Source organism: Bufo bufo, chromosome 5 (genome assembly GCF_905171765.1).
Source record: "Bufo bufo chromosome 5, aBufBuf1.1, whole genome shotgun sequence".
In the NCBI taxonomy this organism is placed as follows: domain Eukaryota; kingdom Metazoa; phylum Chordata; class Amphibia; order Anura; family Bufonidae; genus Bufo; species Bufo bufo.
In genome coordinates, this window is record NC_053393.1 from 455,140,878 (window position 1) to 455,153,130 (window position 12,253).

At 40.1% G+C, this 12,253-nt stretch overlaps 1 protein-coding gene across 4 annotated transcripts in view; it reads left to right on the forward strand.

Annotated features, from left to right (window-relative positions):
• HDAC9 (histone deacetylase 9) overlaps positions 1–12,253 on the forward strand; it is a 557,952-nt gene that overhangs the window by 453,886 nt on the left and 91,813 nt on the right. The gene's annotated exons all lie outside the window — the stretch shown is intronic.

Here is a 12,253-nt window from a genome sequence, read left to right on the forward strand (position 1 = left end):
GGGGCATTCGTACAGCAGCTGCAGACCGGGGAGATGTAGGGGCATTCGTCTTCCAGGCGTCATACAAGACCACCCCATGTATTGTCAGATGCCATTTCTATTTAACTATCCTCCCCTAGAAGCAATGCTCCAATGGCATCTGATGGAACATGTCAGACAGAAAAATCTGTATATGGCCTCATGCACACGACCGTTGTGTGTTTTGCGGTCCGCAAATTGCGGATCCGCAAATTTCGGATCCGCAAAACACAGATGGCGTCCGTGCACGTTCCGCAATTTGCGGAATGGCGCGGACAGCCATTAATATAACTGCCAATTCTTGTCTGCAAAATGGACAAGAATAGGACAGGTTATATTTTTTTTTGCGGACCACGGAACGGAGCAATGGATGCAGAAAGCACACAGAGTGCTGTCCGCATCTTTTGTGGCCCCATTAAAGTGAATGGGTCCGGATCCAAGCCGCAAATACTGCGGCTCGGATGCGGACCAAAACAGCAGTCGTGTGCATGAGGCCTATGCCGAATTAAACAGGAGACATGCGGCGGTTACAGTAAGGATCTATGCACTGCTATTGGCGGCCATTTTTCCTTCTTTTGTGTGAATAAGGCCTAATGGCTATTAAATACTAAGATATTCATATCTGTATGGTACACCTTGTAGAGCAGCTTGGCCTATGGTGTGCTCACACATGCCAGGTTTATTGCAGGAATATCTGCCGCTGAAAATCAGCTTAAGCTCTCCTTTGACATTTTGCATAATGACTACTATTATGAAATGCCACTGCAGTCAGCAGGATCAACTCTATAAAGCCAGGCATGCTGTCTGGTAGGGTTGATCCTGCTGATTAAAATGTTAACTGTTCTGTGGACACCTGTCGAGGCATTTCCCAAATTTTTATTCTTTATACAAATAAGGGGCTTGGCCAGCACTGGAAAGCTGAGAGGTTATGCCCATTCCTCGGTGCACTAAAGCCCTCATCCCGCAAAAAATGAGCCCCTACCTGATACAATCGCCCAAAAAATAAAAAAAACTATGGCTCAGAATATGGAGACACTAAAACATCATTTTTTTTGTTTAAAAATAAAAAGTATACATATTGGGTATCGCCGCGTCCATATCGACCGACTCTATAAAAATATCACATGACCTAACCCCTCAGGTGAACAGCTCTTAGACTATGGAAACACTAAAACATGATTTTTTTTGTTTCAAAAATGATATTATTGTGTAAAACTTACATAAATAAAAAAAAGTATACATATTAGGTATCGCCGCATCCGTATCGACCAGCTCTATAATAATATCACATGACCTAACCCCTCAGATGAACAGCGTAAAAAAATATAAAAAAAAACTGTGCTAAATAAGCATTTTTTTGTCACCTTACATCACAAAAAGTGTAATAGCAAGCGATCAAAAAGTCATATGCACCCCAAAATAGTGCCAATAAAACCATCATCTCATCCCACAAAAAATGAGACCCTACCTAAGATAATCGCCCAAAAACTGAAAAAACTATGGCTCTCAGACTATGGAGACACTAAAACATGATATTTTTTGTTTCAAAAATGAAATCATTGTGTAAAACTTACATAAATAAAAAAAATTGTATACATATTAGGTATCACCGCATCCGTGACAACCTGCTCTATAAAAATACCACATGATCTAACCTGTCAGATGAATGTTGTAAATAAAAAAAAAAAAAAAAAACGGTGCCAAAAAAGCTATTTCTTGTTACCTTGCCTAACAAAAAATGTAATATAGCGCAACCAAAAATCATATGTACCCTAAACTAGTACAAACGAAACTTTCACCCTATCCCCTAGTTTCTAAAATGGGGTCACTTTTTTGGGAGTTTCTACTCTAGGGGTGCATCAGTGGGGCTTCAAATGGGACATGGTGTCCAAAAAAACTGTCTAGCAAAATCTGCCTTCCAAAACCCGTATGGCATTCCTTTCCTTCTGCGCCCTGCCGTGTGCCCGTACAGCAGTTTACGACCACATATGGGGTGTTTCTGTAAACTACAGAATCGGGGCCATAAATGAGTTTTGTTTGGCTGTTAACCCTTGCTTTGTAACTGGAAAAAAATATAAAAATGGAAAATTTGCCCAAAAATTTAAATTCAGAAATTTCATCTCTATTTGCCAATAACTCTTGTGGAACACCTAAAGGGTTAACGATGTTTGTAAATTCAGTTTTGAATACCTTGAGGGGTGTAGTTTCTTAGATGGGGTCACTTTTATGGAGTTTCTACTCTAGGGGTGCATCAGGGGGGCTTCAAATGGGACATGGTGTCCAAAAAAACAGTCTAGCAAAACCTGCCTTCCAAAAAACGTATGGCATTCTTTCCTTCTGCGCCCTGCCGTGTGCCCGTACAGCAGTTTATGACCACATATGGGTTGTTTCTGTAAACTACAGAATCAGGGCCATAAATAATGAGTTTTGTTTGGCTGTTAACCCTTGCTTTGTAACTGGAAAAAAAATATTAAAATGGAAAATCTGCCAAAAAAGTAAAATTTTGAAATTGTATCTCTATTTTCCATTAATTCTTGTGGAACACCTAAAGGGTTAACACAGTTTGTAAAATCAGTTTTGAATACCTTGAGGGGTGTAGTTTCTAGAAGGGGTTCATTTTTGGGAGGTTTCTATCATGTAAGCTTCACAAAGTGACTTCAGACCTGAACTGGTCCTCAAAAAGTTGGTTTTTGAAAATTTCTGAGAGATTTCAAGATTTACTTCTAAACCTCTAAGCCTTGTAACGTCCCCCAAAAATAAAATGTCATTCCCAAAATGATCCTAACATGAAGAAGACATATGGGAAATGCAAAGTAATAACTATTTTTGCAGGTATTAATATGTATTATAGAAGTAGAGAAATTGAAACTTGGAAATTTGCAAATTTGGTATTTTTTTATAAATAAAAATGAATTTTTTTTTACTCCATTTTACCAGTGTCATGAAGTACAATATGTGACGAAAAACAACCTCAGTACGGCCTGGATAAGTCAAAGCGTTTTAAAGTTATCACCACATAAAGTGACACTGGTCAGATTTGCAAAAAATGGCCTGGTCCTTAAGGTGAAAAATGGCAGGGTCCTTAAGGGGTTAAAAATGTAGAATAGTTTTCGTGGACAAACTCTTTAACAGAAGATGTGCTGCCGTAGGGGACGGAAATAATAATGATCATTCATTCCCCTTTTGCTTTGCCACTGGCTATGTTAAAGGATCTTTAAAGAGCGCAGAGGGTGCAGCTGTTGCAGAGAGAGCAGAGCTTCTAAGTGTAACAGCAACGCCCCTGTTGCTCCTAGAGGCTCATTTGCATATATTAATACTTTATTCTTTGCAATGCGGGCACATATGAACATGGGATCAACACATATGCCTTCAGCTGCTGAGCGCACATGTAACAGGTCAGCCAGTGTCATAGGTACAAATCTTCTGACAGATGCCCTTTAAATTTTGATTGATTAATTTGTATATCGTCAAGTGACTCGTCATGGGCACATGTAATAGGATCCTAAGTAAATTAGAATTTATGCACACATGTAAATGAAATACAATCTTAGCTTAGTGTCCTGCTTTTAAGGATTTCACCTACACAATAGTTTACATAAGCCAAGTCTTTCCACTTTTCCAAGCATCCATAGTAAACACTTTATATCATCGCCCTTTGATGGCTAATCCAGGATAAATCCTTGCTGTTTTCCTTTGGTTCCAGTGGGATTCAGGATCTGTCCTGCTCTATATTTTCTGATGGACATCGTGTTTGCATCAAGTGAAAGTTACTGAACCCCTGCTGAGAACATGAATAGGTGCAGAAATGTCCGTACCCTGAAAAAGTCCTGCACGGCTTCTATTGAAGTTTAATGGAAGTGGCATTTGAAAGGAATACACGTCCCAAATGCCTCCCTTATCAGAATCTCCGAGTGGGGAATTTGTCCTTCAGGTTTAGCCTATGTCCATTTCTATTACACGTAAATGGGCAGATATCTTAAACAGATGAAAAGATGTAGACATGGCAAATGAATCTTGAAGGATGATTATGTGTGTAGCTGGGTAAACATGTGGGCAGGGAAAAGCCTGCATTCCCGCTGTGAGACTGAATACCTAGCAAATACTCCCACTATTAACTGGTGCTCCCTTAAAGGCTCCTGTAGAGTGTGGTTTGTTATCATTGGCCACCAATTATACATGTCACACTGAAGATTTCCTGCAAGCGAGAGTGGAAAACGCTGCAGCGAGAGTCAGCTCTTCCTACTAGACAGAATAACACACGTAATGTTGGAATAAGACAAAAAAAATGTGAAAATTAGATTGTAAGCCCCCACTACAGGCCCCGATAGGATGAACCAGCAAATAGTACAATTCTGCGCTGTGGTGGTCGCAGATCTGTGTGTCTGTAAATGCTGCTAGGATGAGAATAGGAAAGAAATGGCTTAAGAGGGATTCATCTCAAGGAATACATCGGATAGAGAAGTGTGCGGCTATTTGATCGGATTGGTCATGGATCATAATTAGGTAGAGATGCAAAATCGTGATGAACACCTTGCCTCTACTAATTCTCATACACGAGACCCACGGCGTTTGTCCGTAGTCTGTTACCATAGAAACTCATGGGTCTACACAGGAGCTGTGCAGCGCTTTGTATTTTAGATTAATTGGAGCAATAAAATATCAGTGTCAACAATATATACACGTCAAGATACGTTTTTCCAGAACAGTTATCTATCTACAGTATCTATCATCTATCTATTATCATCTATCTATCTATCTATCTATCTATCTATCTATCTATCTATCTATTATCATCTATCATCTATCTACAGTATCTATCTATCTATCTATCTATCTATCTATCTATCTATCTATCTATCTATCTATCATCTATCTATCTATCTATCTATCTATCTATCTATCTATCTATCTATCATCTATCTATCTATCTATCTGTCTGTATCTATCTATCTATCTATCTATCTATCTATCTTCTATCTTCTATCTGTCTATCTATCTATCTATCTATCTATCTATCTATCTTCTATCTTCTATCTGTCTATCTATTATCTATCTATCTATCTGTCTGTATCTATCTATCTATCTTCTATCTTCTTTCTATCTATCTATCTATCTATCTATCTATCTATCTATCTATCTATCTATCTATCTATCTGTCTGTCTGTCTGTCTGTCTGTCTGTCTGTCTGTCTATCTATCTATCTACAGTTATCTATCTATCATCTATCTATCAATTATATATCATCTATCTACAATATCTAACATCTATCTATCTATCTATTTTTCCTATTGATGGTAAATGTATAGGTTGCAGGCCTTGATAACATTATGCGTATGGTGTATATTTTCCATGGGGTAGATGATTTACTCGCTCCACCACATTTCATTCATTAACATGACATTTTAACAACATCCAGAAGCACCCTGTTTACCTATTAGATAGGAATAAGTACAATAGAGTTAATTCTAGCCCTCAGCCACATAACCCTTATGTTTTTATGCTGGTTTTATCAGGAAAAGAAACAGGAACCCCGACACGAGTCAGATGACCCTTGCCTCATTTAAGTAGCCACAAGGCTATGCTGTAGGCCTTGGGGACAATGAGGGACTGTTGTCCTGCTCTGTCCATTGGACATACAATGACGCCCTGTATATGCTTACAGTGATGGACAGGCAGAAATCTTTCACCTTTGCCCTTGAGGTTAAGCCTCTTTTTCCTTAGCTATGGGCACCAGTGCTCATTCCTATAAAATATATAGGATACATTGGCTTTGGCATAAAGTGCAATTTCCTAACAGATTTTCATTATTGGATTTGTTCATTTTAGGCTACTTTCACTGGCGTTTCTGGGTCTGCTTATGAGATCCGTTTCAGGGCTCTCACATGCGGCCCAAAACTGATCAGTTCAGCCCCAATGCATTCTGAATGGATAAGGATCCGTTCAGAATGCATCAATTTGGCTGCGTTTGGTCTCGGTTGCTTTTTTTGTAGACGGTCACTAAAACGCAGCTTGCAGCGTTTTGGTGTCCGCCTGATAATGCGGAGCCAAACGGATCCGTCCTGACTTACAATGCAAGTCAATGGGGACGGATCCGTTTTTCACTGACACAAAATGTAAGTCAAGACGGATCCGTTTTGACTTAGATTTTTTTTTTAATGAATAATGCAAACGGATCCGTTAAGAACGGATACAAGCGTTTGCATTATAGGTGCGGATCCGTCTGTGCAGATACAAGACAGATCTGCACCTAACGCAGGTGTGAAAGTAGCCTTACATTTCAACAGAGAAGCAAAAGGAAGTAAACATTTTCCGTAACTTTGCTGACATCCCATCAGAAAACTCGGGCTGTGGTCAGAGGCTTACCTTAAAGGTGTTATCTCATGATTGGTGTAGAAAAAAAAACGAAAATCACATAATCGAGTACATGACAATCTCTTTCCAACAAAGCTAGAACCAGCCCAGTAGCTCACATGGATCCAGAGATCTCTTCATTCATTGCTCCAACTGTTCTGCTAGATTTATTTGAAGCTGGCAGCTCAGGCGTTGTCTCCTTTTTCAGAGGGCATGTCCTTTCTGCTGCAGCTGGCGGCAGTTGAAGAATGGAACTGAGCATGTGCTTCCATCTCAGTGAGCAGGACAGAGAGATTAGAAAAAGGGCAAACAACAGGTGGCGCTATACAGCTAGATTACAGTGAATAACTCAATAGTTATAATACATTTTTTAATTACATGCATTTATAAAATATTCTGACCCAGGTGCTGGTTTAAAAACTATTTTTTGTGGGACAACTGCTTTTTAAGCTCGTAGGCCCAAATGCAAAAGTAGGAAACTGGACCCCCAACTATATCTAGTCTCCTCTTATGACATGAGGGGACATTGGGACATTTTGAACCCTTTCCCCTCCAGGCTTCAGAGATCATTAGTGTGCATTGGCTATAATGAAGCCCCCACTATGGAACGTGAATGCATACCGTTTATAGTGCAGGCTCAGCTTCTCCATAAATATATTAGAGAATTGCATAAGTTGCACCTCTTTACACATAAACCTCCTTCACATCACTTTGGGAGGTCTTCTTTCCTGCGCGTCCTTTGTGATCATAAGAGAATGTTTCCTTTTCCCCATGCGCCAATATCCAGTTATTGCCAAAACAGTGATGTGAAAATGGCTTGATGGAAATCAAGAAGGGTGCAGTCCATGACTCAAACAACTTTGGCCAGCCCTGGGCACTATCAAGAGACTTGGTCAAACCACATGGCTCTTGGGATTGGTAGATTTTGCCTTGATTTGCTATTTATGCCATTTCCTAATATATTAATGTAGCTGCAGGAAGGGTGTGCTTGTTTGTGTGCCGCCAAAGAAACTTCACTGCCCTTGCAGGACATCAGATTTCACACCACCTCCCTAATGGGTTATCTACAGCAGCGTCACTTTGATCCCTGTCTGCTACTGACATGCTAATTCACATTTAATGGCCTCTTCTCAGTTTAGCTTTTAAAATAATAATGTCTTTATAGATGCAAAAATGTGTTTTTTATGAGCTTGCAGCTTTTTGTCTGTTTTGCAACTTTAGGTCCAGACATGCCCTGCTGGCTATTGCTCAATTTTGTAGAGCACCATTAATGGGGCATAGGTTAGATGGCCGTTTTGTGTAGTCCAGTCAATCACGTCCACAATTCCCTGTCTGCACATAAAGCTGGATGTGCATTGTCCATTCTGGCTGATGTTAGATGTTTATGAGGACAACCACTAATTTCGCTAATACTTGGTTGTCACTCAGCTTCCTGCATGTTCTAAATGTGGATACACTTTTTACTCAGGATAAAGGTTCAGTTCACTACCTTAACCCTGTATCTAAATACCCAGGTATTAATCCCCATCATAGCACCCAGCACCCAAGTCATACAGTCCTGATCAAAAGTTTAAGACCACTTGAAAAATGGCAAAAAATCATATTTAGCATGGCTGGATCTTAACAAGGTTCCAAGTAGAGCTTCAACATGCAACAAGAAGAAATGGGAGTGAGACAAAACATTTTCAATTTCATTCAATTTAATGAAAACAACGAATAAACTGAAACAGGCTGTTTTTCAGCTGATCAAAAGTTTAGGACCACACCTCCCAAAAAAAACAAACCCCCCCCAAAACATAAATCCAACTTCCAAACATGAACTCAGTAATGAGTAGCTCCGCCGTTATTGTTTATCACTTCCAAAATTCGTTTCGGCATGCTTGATGCAAGCGTTTCCATGAGGTGAGTGGGAACATTTCTCCAAGTGGTGAAGACGGCCGCACGAAGGCCATCTACTGTCTGGAACTGTTGTCCATTTTTGTAAACTTCCCTTGCCATCCATCCCCAAAGGTTCTCAATTGGATTTAGATCAGGGGAACACGCAGGATGGGCCAAAAAAGTGATGCTATTCTCCTGGAAGAAGTCCCTTGTCCTGCGGGCATTGTGTACTGTAGCGGTGTCCTGTTGAAAAACCCAGTCGTTACCACACAGACGAGGGCCCTCAGTCATGAGGAATGCTCTCTGCAACATCTGGACATAGCCAGCGGCCGTTTGACGCCCCTGCACTTCCTGAAGCTCCATTGTTCCACTGAAGGAAAAAGCACCCCAGACCATTATGGCGCCCCCTCCACTGTGGCGCGTAGAAAACATCTCAGGTGGGATCTGCTTGTCATGCCAGTAACATTGGAAACCATAAGGACCATCAAGATTAAATTTTTTCTCATCAGAGAATAAAACTTTCTTCCACCTTTGAACATGTTTGGTGCTCTCTTGCAAAGTCCAAACGAGCAGTTCTGTGGCGTTCAAGGAGACGAGGTCTTTGAAGACGTTTTTTGTTTTTGAAGCCCTTCAGTCTCAGATGCCGTCTGATGGTTATGGGGCTGCAGTCAGCACCAGTAAGGGCCTTAATTTGGGTCGAGGATCGTCCAGTGTCTTGACGGACAGCCAAATGGATCCTCCGGCTTAGTGCTGATGAAATTTTTTGGGGTCTTCCACTTGACTTTTTTGTTCCATAACCCTCAGGATCATTTAAGAAATTCCAAATGACTGTCTTACTGCGTCCTACCTCAGCAGTGATGGCGCGCTGTCAGAGACCCTGCTTATGCAGTTCAACAACCAGACCACGTTCAAAAAGGAAGGTTTTTTTTGCCTTTGCCATCACAACGTGTGACTACCTGACAGAAAATGACAATGAATCCACATCTTTGCACAGATTTGGCCTTTTAAAGGCATGTGGTTCTAAAATTTGGATCAGCTGAAAAACAGCCTATTTCAGTTTAATCGTTATTTTCAATTAATTGAATGCTCAAAAAATGTTTTGTCTCACTCTCATTTCTTCTTGTTGCATGTTGAAGCTCTACTTGGAACCTTGTTAAGATCCAACAATGTAAAATATGATTTTTTGCCATTGAGGTGGATCTTGACCCAGCAGTGCCAGTTGGCAGACGAGTACTGGAAGTCCAATGACGAGTGCTTGGGATCCACGGAGCAGGAACTGAAATGCTGGAAACAGGTAAGTATGGATTTCTTCACAGGTACCACTGTTTGGGAGGGGAATTTAAAAAACTAAATTCTATATTTTATGTTTGCTTAAATTTTAATACTTCATATGCTTACATTTTTGACAAGAGTTTTATCACTGACTTGTCTTTGGCTCTCATAGCTGTAGACATCATTGAAATGTATCTTTTATTTTTCCCACTGGTGGTTATCTCATAGGATAACTTTCAGTTTATTTCTTACAAAATTATCTCTTAATGATAAATCATGAGGACAATGGTAGCCATGAATTTTCTTGTTTTGAAATTTGAGTGAAAGTGTACTCATGTACGTCACAGTCTTTTCTGAGTAGATAATGTTGAGTGAATAGAGTTGAGGCTCCCAGTCTATAAAATTAGGCTTTTCACTTGAATGATGTGGGTTGTGGCTGTTCAGCCTTATGGACCCCTTCATTAGGAGCACCTTTCTCCTCCAAGCTAATAAACATAGAAACATAGAAACATAGAATGTGTCGGCAGATAAGAACCATTTGGCCCATCTAGTCTGCCCAATATACTGAATACTATGGATAGCCCCCGGCCCTATCTTATATGAAGGATGGCCTTATGCCTATCCCATGCATGCTTAAACCCCTTCACTGTATTTGCAGCTACTACTTCTGCAGGAAGGCTATTCCATGCATCCACTACTCTCTCAGTAAAGTAATACTTCCTTATATTACTTTTAAACCTTTGCCCCTCTAATTTAAAACTGTGTCCTCTTGTGGTAGTTTTTCTTCTTTTAAATATGCTCTCTTCCTTTACCGAGTTGATTCCCTTTATGTATTTAAAAGTTTCTATCATATCCCCTCTGTCTCTTCTTTCTTCCAAGCTATACATATTAAGGTCCTTTAACCTTTCCTGGTAAGTTTTATCCTGCAATCCATGTACTAGTTTAGTAGCTCTTCTCTGAATTCTCTCTAGAGTATCTATATCCTTCTGGAGATATGGCCTCCAGTACTGCGCACAATACTCCAAGTGAGGTCTCACCAGTGTTCTGTACAGCGGCATAAGCACTTCACTCTTTCTACTGCTTATACCTCTCCCTATACATCCAAGCATTCTGCTGGCATTTCGTGCTGCTCTATTACATTGTCTTCCCACCTTTAAGTCTTCTGAAATAATTACTCCTAAATCCCTTTCCTCAGATACTGAGGTCAGGACTGTGTCAAATATTCTATATTCTGCCCTTGGGTTTTTACGCCCCAGGTGCATAATAGATGTATTAATGTTTTTGAGAGGTCTGTCATTTCACATACACCAAGGGGCTCTAGTCTCCAAAATGACTGTCCTGGCCTTATTGAGTATTGACCAATGGTTAGCTTGGCTGCTTTGAAGAACTGGTGCCATGGGTTCTAACAGCATTGAGGTTACTGTTTTTTTTTTTTCTTGAGGTAAAATGCTCCAGTTACATCTGAAGATCCCCATAAACATTTACTAGCTGTTCAGCTGACAGTTATCTCCCCCTTACACATACATGCCTATCTCTGCCAAACGTGTATGTCTATACTATAGGGAGAGCAGAGAAAGCCTATGCCAGACACTTATGTCCCGGGAGAAGAAAAGTATTGGGCTAAATATTATTAATATTATTAATTTTTCCCAATCCTTCTCTCCCCTGACATCAACTATTGGGAAAGATTTGGAAGCTCCCTATATACATTACAGTGTCGGCTGAACCCTCTATTCTAGGTAGGATCAGCTGACAATACACGCATGTTTATGGGGGCCTTAACATCCTAAATGCATGCATAGTTTAATTGACCCTGCCTTGTGTATATTTATGGGAACCAAGTGATCGCAACTAATTATAATTCTGTGAATTATTAGAGGAATAATATATTAGCCATTTTGATGGATGAGTAAATGTATGGACTCCAGAACCACTGGAATTTTTCCAGTAGCAGAAACTCCTTTGGGTTAAATATCCTGACATGTTAACTTGGGCCATGGTTGACTACCGGGTCTAGTGGGCTAAACCAAAGCCTGGGAACATATCACACACAACTGTGTACTAATGTGTGTATTGTGTTTGCATTATACAATGTTACATTAAAGGGGTTGTCTCACTTCAGCAAATAGCATTTACAAACCACTTACTAATGTATTGTGATTTTCCATATTGCTTCCTTTGCTGTCTTGATTTACTTTTCCATCACATTATACACTGATCGTTTCAGTGGTTACGACCACTCTGCAATACAGCAGCGGCCATACTTACACACTATAGGAAAAGAAACAGCCTATGTGTGTTTCCATGGTCCCGGCCACCAGAGAGGGCAGCGCTTTTTCCTGTAGTGTGCAAGCACGACCACCACTAATAAAGTACAGGGTGGTCGTAACCATGGAAACGAACAGTGTATAATGTGCCTTGTATTAACTTTCTCTTCATGATGAATGCCACTTGCTGAAGTGACACAACCCCTTTAATGTTATGTTAATTTTAACTGGCATCAGTTCAATGTAGTAACTTTATATGGATCCAGTTTTAGGACTATTAGCAGTTACTTGTTGTTTGCTTAGTGTCTGGTAATTATTTGGAAGTGGATAATCTGTACAATTTTGCAGTACGGTCACACTTCAATGTTAATGTCAGAGGGGAAACTAGTCCTAGGAAATAGGGTTGATCTGATGCATTAAACTTCTCTTGCTAAAATGGTGAAGTACCGTACGTAGGTGCTTTAATG